Source organism: Varroa destructor, unplaced genomic scaffold (genome assembly GCF_002443255.2).
Source record: "Varroa destructor unplaced genomic scaffold, Vdes_3.0 BEIS01000002.1, whole genome shotgun sequence".
In the NCBI taxonomy this organism is placed as follows: domain Eukaryota; kingdom Metazoa; phylum Arthropoda; class Arachnida; order Mesostigmata; family Varroidae; genus Varroa; species Varroa destructor.
Window position 1 is genome coordinate 23,321,058 of NW_019211455.1, and position 8,566 is coordinate 23,329,623.

The following is an 8,566-nucleotide window of genomic DNA, read 5'->3' on the forward strand; positions in this document are numbered from 1 at the left end:
GCAGTAAATATGCCACATTATTGTTACCCAAGAAGATGCGCGTCTTATGGGCTGCTACCTCTACATTTTCTATTGTTGCATAACAAGGAAACTAGCACTGAGAGTTTGCCAAGTAAAGAAATACGAGCAATCCTTTGTTCTAGACTGTGATTGCGACGACAGATTGGACGACGAATTGACTTACAACCTATTGACACCCACTGGATAAACCTTACGAGCCTCTTATAAGAATGCTAGCCGGCTTTTTCGGCTAGATGAAACCATTTCTAGTAGCAACCTAGAAACCACCTATATAGATTATTCGGGATGTCTATTGGTGGCTATGGGTATGACAAAACACGTCTTTATTTGTCCTACAAAAAACCATACATATTAGGTCTCTCTAGCTATCTCTTATTTTTAGTGTATGGCTCGATATTACAGATCTCTATTTAGATGTGCTAAAATCACTTACGTTGTACCATAGTGGCTAGGGCGGATGTATGTCTTGCAAACATGAAATTCTTAGTTGAGACTCAACATTTTGTCCAATTACTTGAGTTACTAGTTTAAGTTCATCGTGCACCTACGTTGGACCAGCATGAGAACTGTTAAACTACGTTCTCACACTCATTCATCACTTGTCATGGAGAAAAATCATCGCGAAGGCCAGTGTTCAGGCTTGCTCTTGGGGTCACTTGAGGTTAAGGTCTAGATTTACGAAAACATTGGCTAATTAGTTGATTACTCGCTTAATTAATTAATCGAAACAGGCTGAAATATAGAAAAGAACGCATATAAATGAAAATGACAGAAACTGGTCTTTGACCTAAACAGCATTCAGTCGCTGTTATGCATTCTGCATATATAGTTCAAACCATTTGATCCTCTGTTTTCCTGAATTTTACTAAGATTCCTCTCAACAAATGGTGTATGTACATATGTGTATACATGTACTTAACCACAATGACCTTTTTTTTTTCGATCAGATACAACAGGCACAACTATATTTTCTAGATGTTCTTTTATGCATACATTGGACGTTATGAGTTGATGTACTTGAGTGATGTTCCGGTCGCGCCCTTCTTACTTTATCCATATGCAATCATCCATAATATACTATGAAGCTGCTATAGCGTTTTACACATAGAACTAACGAAGCTAGAAAGTATCGTTTCGAAATATCGTCTTCCCTGTCGAATGAATGAACGCAAAGCACTTTTGGGTTAGTAGATGGAGGAGGCCACACTCGCTGCCAGAAGCAGCCGTCGGAATCGGCTTGTCGAGCTGCGCCGGACCAAAAACACCGGATGGACAAAAACTGGATTATGGCTCCGTATACAATCGGGGCGTGCGGAATCGTGACGGCACTCTACAAGCTTGTCTATTGCGTTTGCTTTTCTCGTCTCTTTGGGGGTCTGCTTTCACGTCGTTGTCCTCTTCGCTACGACTGCGAGATTTCATATCGAGTGAGCTACCGCGGAGATAGCTTGAGAGATGAGTAGTTTAGCATGCTAAATCCGATGCGGAACCAAAGCCAGAAGATCTTTAAACAATGTTTAGCGGTACTCAAGACGGATAGATAGACAACCGAAACCTAACAAACGATAAAGTGAAATCTAAATGGCCAGAAACTAATGGAGCTGGAGGAAGCCATCATTCAACTTTATTTATCTCTGTCTCTCCGTTTCTATTTATCACTCCATCTCTTAAGGACAAAAGGATATAGGAACTCACATGTACCATTATCGGGGTGTTTGTTGCTCAAGAGCGTCATTGTTACTAACTACTATCAGCAATCATCAGCAAATGCATGAGGAGCACCAGTGATTTGAGCGATAGCAAATGCGCGACTCTTTTCTTTCGTGTCGCGCGTTTACCTTGCTAAACAAGCAACGAGAAATGGAAGATTAGAGTCCAGTTTCCATTGTCAAGCGCAATTTTCTCGCGTCGACTAGGAGGGCCTACATGTATGTTCGACAAACGGCCATCACTCGAAGCCGTTCTGAATATTTGTTTTACTTTTAATTTAGTTTATTATTAAGCTTGTTAGTGCATTATCACCAGCTGTGCTTGCTATATCCTGTAGTTACTTTCATCGGAGGAACTGATGCTAAACGTCCTGCAAGGGCGTTTACTGACGTGCACACACAGTTAGCAGCGGAAAAACCTACGTCGCTACAAGTAGTAGCCAGTGTAAACATCTACTGCGTTGCGGATTTTGTCTCGACGTTGATCCATTGAATTGCGTTTGTATAAGACAAAGGTCTGAATGCGTTGGCGTCATACCAAATCGGTTACACAGTTATATGGGATCGCGACAGCTGTTTCTACACGCACACCAAGTATATGCATCTCCTAATTTGTGCTTCAGTAAGGACGATGCAAGCAACGATCCTCTTGGGTACAAATGTGACAAACAGCTACTACCATTGCAGAGACCCCGTGAATTTGTCCATCGCAGAAGCCACTTCAGCGGAACTAAGACTGCTGCGGCATTTACTCCGAGAAGACGATTTGACGAGAGTTCAGTAGTCAGCTCGACTGAGACTTCTTTTCACAACGATCCCTTATCCTCTTGCCGCTGGCTGGGTGAATCACGACTGAGTCGCTAGGTTGCTGCGTAACTTAGTTAGCAGCAGCTTACCGTTAACGACGCTTTAACCAGAGGCCACCCGGGGAGTTCCCGATTACTTTTGAGCGGCTGATGTCGCGCTTGACAGGCAGGCATACTGCCTCTAACTCTTCCGTTTGGCTAATGATCGCGAGTCAATTCACCTGGTAAGACACGCCTCTAAACAAGCCAATCTGGAACAGGGCGGAAAAAGACCAGAAAAAATAGCGAGAGACAGGAGTTGTTGACGAGCGTAAGGAAAAGACACGCGTTTTATTATTATTAATGTTTAGAGTTTCATTACTAAAACCTATAATAGTTAAAATGCCCTTTGTAGATTTGATGCTGGCAGAATGAGTGGCGATTAAAATATTAATTATAATAATAAGTCTAACAATGTTTACCGTTAGTAGAAATGAACGGGATACGCATACGATAGTATCGTGCAATACGTTATACGTAGTTGACATTATGATTGAATTTTCTAGAAAGCTCTACTCTGAGTATTAGGAAAATGTAGACGTTGATTTTAGGTCTTCAATATTCGTCAAACGACGAGCCCCTAGAAAGACTTAGCTTTCGAAGAACTTTTCCTCAAGAGTTAACGGCGCGTACTCTCATTGTGTTCAAAGCATCCCTTCAGTCTAGTTCACCCTAGACACAAAACGAAAGATAACTATTTATTCCGGTAGACAAATTCCATAGACAGATCATAGCACATGATTTCATTCCATTCTATAGCACAGACCTCAATTGGATTGATTAGCTGCTGTGACAGAACTCCAGTTGTCAGTAAATACTCAAAATCACATTGTATACCATATGAATATCATTATTTAGGAAAAATAACGTCAGCGAATCTTGAAAGTCGAATAGAGCCGGTCAGATTTGTGACTCTGCGGCCAACAGGTACAAATGGCTACAAGGTTCATCATAGGTACTCTAAGAATGATTTTATGCCAGACATAAGGAGTATGCCCTCCTTTGCAATGGCGAACGTCTGTCCTCACTCGCCTTCGATACAAAAGACAAGAGCAAAGAAAGGGCATAAAGGGGGGCTGGCATTCATGAAAGCCAGCAAGTAGTTTTCTTCTTGAAGTCTGACCGCAAGCGTCCCGTCCTACCTAGTTCGGCTCGTTTCCGCCTTGTGCTATCAGCTGATCAAAGCAAGCTGGCAGAACTTGCTGTACACGTGATGAACACCATTCGATAAATGTATCTGCGCTGCCTCGTCGACAGGCGAGCAAGACCAGATTCGACCTTCGCCAGGTCAAGCAGTAAAAAAATCCACGGAATTCGACCTGTTCTCTCGTCGGTTTGGCTTTCGTCCGGACTAGATTGACTCGCGTCTTCTGTGACCTTCTTCTGCTTTTGCTAGTCATGACCCTCGCCGGCTTATTAGCGCGTACAAGTTGAAGAACAAACCGTCCTTTATGCTCTTCTCTCTATTCAACAGATATCGAACAATCTGTCGATGCTGCTACAATTGTGTTGAGGCTCAGCGCACGTAGCATGCACCTTGCACTGGCATGAGCATGACGACCCTGGCTGTGTCGACGATAGTAATACAGTCGGAGCGTAGACGCAACGAATGCAATGAAAGCGGCACTCCTGCAGCTGTTACTGTATTTGCTGAAGGCGCTTAACGACACCACAGAAACGCGACAGATGCACTGGACACGAGGCTAAGCGCTTCTCTTCCTTTTGTGAAAGCACTCGGCAACCCGGAACCAACGGCATTTTTTACTAGAATGCGCCTCCGATGTGCTAAGGGTTGACTTGAGCAGCGGCAGCGGCGGCAGCAGCAGCAGCAGCAGCAACAACAACAACGGCAGCCTCTGCCCAGCCGATCTCTCACTGACGCTCTCGTTTTATCTCATTCTGTCTGACGCTTCTGTTGACGACAGGTTCCGCTCACCAGCAGCACGTCTCCATTAGACTAGGAACTGCAGTCGAAAACTTTCACGATGCCTACCCAGCATGTGTCCTTATCGAGTGCAGAGATTAGGGCCGCGTTAGCCTTCTTCTAGTTCTGTCTGAAACGCCAATTGTGAGCCTTTGTGTGCTCCCTTCCTCGTCCGGAGCTATATGATGGACTCGTTCATGTGAAGTGCAATGGGGCAAACGAACCTCTCTTGGTTCCCCGAGGAGCTATGCCGCCTGGTGCCCAATGTCTCATTGAAACGGTGGCGTTCCGCTTCAATCGTGCTTTGTCAGATGAATTCCATCGGATCGAATCTGACTGAAGCAAACCTCAAGGCATTTCGGTTGAGTCGCGGCAGAGGGCTGTGAAATCATCCTAAGGATGGAAGTACGAGAATAAAGAATACAAATGCATAACGCATAAGGATTCATAGGTCGATATTCGTTTGTGTGCACACACACCCTGATACACAGGACATTTGGAAGGATAGAGCTCGTTGAACGAAATAGACAAGTAAGGACAAGAGCGGGAAGCACGAAGGTGTCCGCTCGACTGTGGGGCATTCGGTAACAGCAATCCGTGTGACTCGGCAGAAGTCGCCAGCGCAACAGAATCCAGGTATAAAAAAAGAACCAACATATCGAATATACACCACTGCTGCTTACGTCTGCTCGCTAATCGTTCGTATAGGGTATTTGAATGACTGTTGTTATATTGGGGAAGTGGGAGCGAAGGGGTTCTGGATGCTTCTGTTTTTCTTAGATTATGCCACAGAAGAACGTAATTGGAAGGGAAAAATCTCTAACGCGGAACCTTTGTCGTGGGGTCATCGGTGACTGTGAATCAACTTTCGTTACTCGAGAACCTGCTTTCAGACGGCTTTTCGGTTATTGCGTGCCGTATAACATATAGCAGCTACATGTGTATGTGTGTGTGCACTTTGCTATCAGGGGTGCCGTCTTGTAAGAGATTTACTGAGAGCGAGAATTAGTGTGAAACAGAAGTGCGAAAACGTGGTTTTATTTAGGAATGAGATCAGATTGGTTAACTTCAACTCGTTCGAACTTTAAGATAAAAGCAGTTAAACAAAAGTCCTTCTCTGCACCAATTGCGACGATATTAACGTTGGTTAAAAATAAGTATATTTTGTGACTCTTTTTTTGTTCCTTTTCTATTTTAGCTAATAGCTACGTTATTATGTGTCTCTACGTAAATACGCTGCATAAAAAAGAATAATGATAGCATGTTCTACAAGCCTCCTTTTTTAACCGAAATCATCATTTCCCATTTACCCAATTGTACAAAACACTCAGGAACATTGTAGCTATGACTAATTTAGTTAACAGCCTCCAAAAGTGAGCTCTATGTCGTCGTTTAAGGTTCATAAAACCTTCCTTGCGATTGCTCGTGAACCTTATTTTCTGCTATTAAAGTTAAGTAACAGTCTTGCGTCGCTGACCTTCATGACTTAACCATGTGTACCTAGATGTTCGGGTTTTCCGTCCGGTACCCTAGCTTGCTTCAACACTAAACGAATTGTATCTGCGATCGGATTCTAACCTGGACAACCACGTGTTCCGCACATTTAGCATGCAAACGCGCTACCCACCACTCTATCAGCGGGATTTTGCCGTGTGCACTTCTTCATGCTTCGAGTCGTCGGGCGTAATTTCGTCACATGGCTCGTTCCCAGCACAAAATGACCCGTGTCTATGTCCGGGTTCGAACTTCGATCACAACGAGTCCCTAAAAATTAGCAGCCAGATTCGTTACCCACGAAGACTTCAACTGAGTGGCCAATTTTTTCACCTTTAAAGAACTCGTTTACCAACGTAACGTCTCTCATCATTAACAATCTACAGTGTAAGGCTGAAGTTAAGGTAAAGTATTGTTAAGCATCTCTGTCTGTCATTGGCTTCAGCTTTCGAAATGACCTGACCGGATTATTCGGTACTAACCACGAAAACCCCTGTCCATTCTACAAGTTTAAAAGTACACTTGATCTCTGTAAAGCAAGATTTCAGCTATTAGTACATATAACAGTAATGCCAATAGTACATACAGTGTATCAAAAATAGTCTGCGAAACACAGGAATACGACTGGAGCATTTAGCTGTGCATGGAGGGCGGTTAGAAGGCTGATTTTTTTTTCTCAGTATAAACAAGAGAATGTCTGATTTTTTAGACAACCAATGATCTCGAAAGAGCTAACAAACAACACCCTCATTATATTATATAAGAAAAAAACACTAAATAGATGGGGCCATGTGTGAGAAACAACAACAACATCAAGCATAATCTGCCTAACACGACACAATAATGTAAACAACAGACTAACACCATCAACTATAAAAGGGTTATTTTGTATAATCGTTTCGGTTAAAGCTATCAGTTAATTGGTAGCTAACGGCCGATTTACTACAGATACAGAGATTTTCTATATGCGCCGTTGCTTTCTTACATATTCACGTCGACAATACGAGGCCAACAACGAGTTGGACAAACAAAAAAAATGCCATCTAAAAGCACAGCATAGACATCAACAAGGTCGCTCGCTGTTTCTCATGGTGAAAGCAAATACTTTACATGCCGTCTGTACAATATGTATTGGTGAGTTACGTTATTGATTTCTCAACCGGCGAGGCTGAATGTTTGCGCATATTCGCGCCCTAACGGCGGCGGCGGCGGCGGCGGCGGCGGCAGCGGCGGTAAAATTCGAAAAGTGTTCGACGTTCTAAACGGGATCATGAACGCGCAGGCCAGCAGTTGAAGTCAGTCGCGCAATCAAAGGAAGAGAAGTCGATTTATCGAGAAGGCCTAAATCGAACGGCTGAATCCTTCTCTATGTTACAAAAAATCACCACCTGTCCTTTATGCTGTTGCTGTCGTTGTTATCGAGATGGCTGTGGTTGTTGTTGTTTAACTGATAACAGCTGGTGCTACGAGCTGAAGCGCATTCCGCCGACAACAAGAGGTTCTCCGTCCTCAGTGACAGCCTCTTCGTCCAATGCCATGCTGATCACCGATTTTTGAGCGAATGGGCGGTCTGACCCGGGCGTTGGGAAGGGGAAATCGAAGCAAGGCGATATAGCCGGTCGCGAACGAGAATTCGCATCGGCGACAGACGCGACGCTGTGTATTTGGTCGCCGTCAGTACTGGCTTGCGCAAAGTGTGCGCTCGGTCAAGCAGTCATCAGAATAAACCTGTCCTGTAAACCCTCGTGCTGCTATCGAATTCAGTCCAATTGAAGTCGGAATGTCTCAATAGCCTTCGCTTAAGTTGGCAGGATCGCCTGTTAGCAGATTACGATTAAAGCATCGTTAGCCAGGCGCCTTGCCGGACAGGCGGCAGCTCCCCGGCCCCAGAGCTCTAGTGCGCGCTCTCGACTCGCGTCATCGTGGTTGTGCTGCCTGACAGCCCTCGTTTCGGCGGGGTGCAATGCCACTTGTTGATGTTTCTCTAGTTATTGATTCTGCTGCTGCTTCTGCTGCTGTCTCTGGCAAGCCTCAACGCTACGAGCTTCAACGACTTGGCTGACCGGCCGGCAAAAAATACTCGGACGATAGATGGATTCGTCCAGTCGGGCGCGAGGATTCAAAAGAGGGGCTAAAAACACGATGAAAAGATGAATAGGGAAAGGGCAAAAAGGAGCGGCAAAATTGATTTCGAATGATCAACGAAAAACGACAACGGTGGATCCAGTAGAAGAAAGGAGAAGAATTATGAACAGGAACGGAAGCCGCAGTTGATGCAGAAAAATGTTTGAAATATCATTCAAAATGGCGACAACGACATCATGATCGTCTCCATAAGCGTTCAATATCGTCGATCGGACCTAATTCGCACATTCGCTCCCGTGGCAATGTTAGCTATGGCCAACGGATTGTAAAAAGACGATAGCTTTTAATCTTGGATTCTGCCGCATCTCCTCTTTCACATGATCTACGATACAAATAGTCTTGATTTGACATGCTTTTCATAAATAAGCAATATGAAGTGTAGTATATATATATATATATATATATATATATATATATATATATATATA

General features: G+C 44.0%; 1 long non-coding RNA gene across 6 annotated transcripts in view; it reads right to left on the reverse strand.

The window, feature by feature from the left end:
- LOC111245757 (uncharacterized) overlaps positions 1–7,727 on the reverse strand; it is a 31,577-nt gene extending 23,850 nt beyond the window's left edge. Inside the window, exons 1-3 of one of the 6 annotated variants that reach the window (XR_015321477.1) lie at positions 6,979–7,130; positions 6,078–6,263; positions 323–2,787 (exon numbers count right to left, since the gene is read on the reverse strand). This is a non-coding gene — a long non-coding RNA (uncharacterized LOC111245757). The other 5 variants (XR_015321479.1, XR_015321475.1, XR_015321476.1 and 2 more) reach the window with 5 other exon arrangements.
- Between the last annotated feature and the right edge of the window lie 839 nt (positions 7,728–8,566).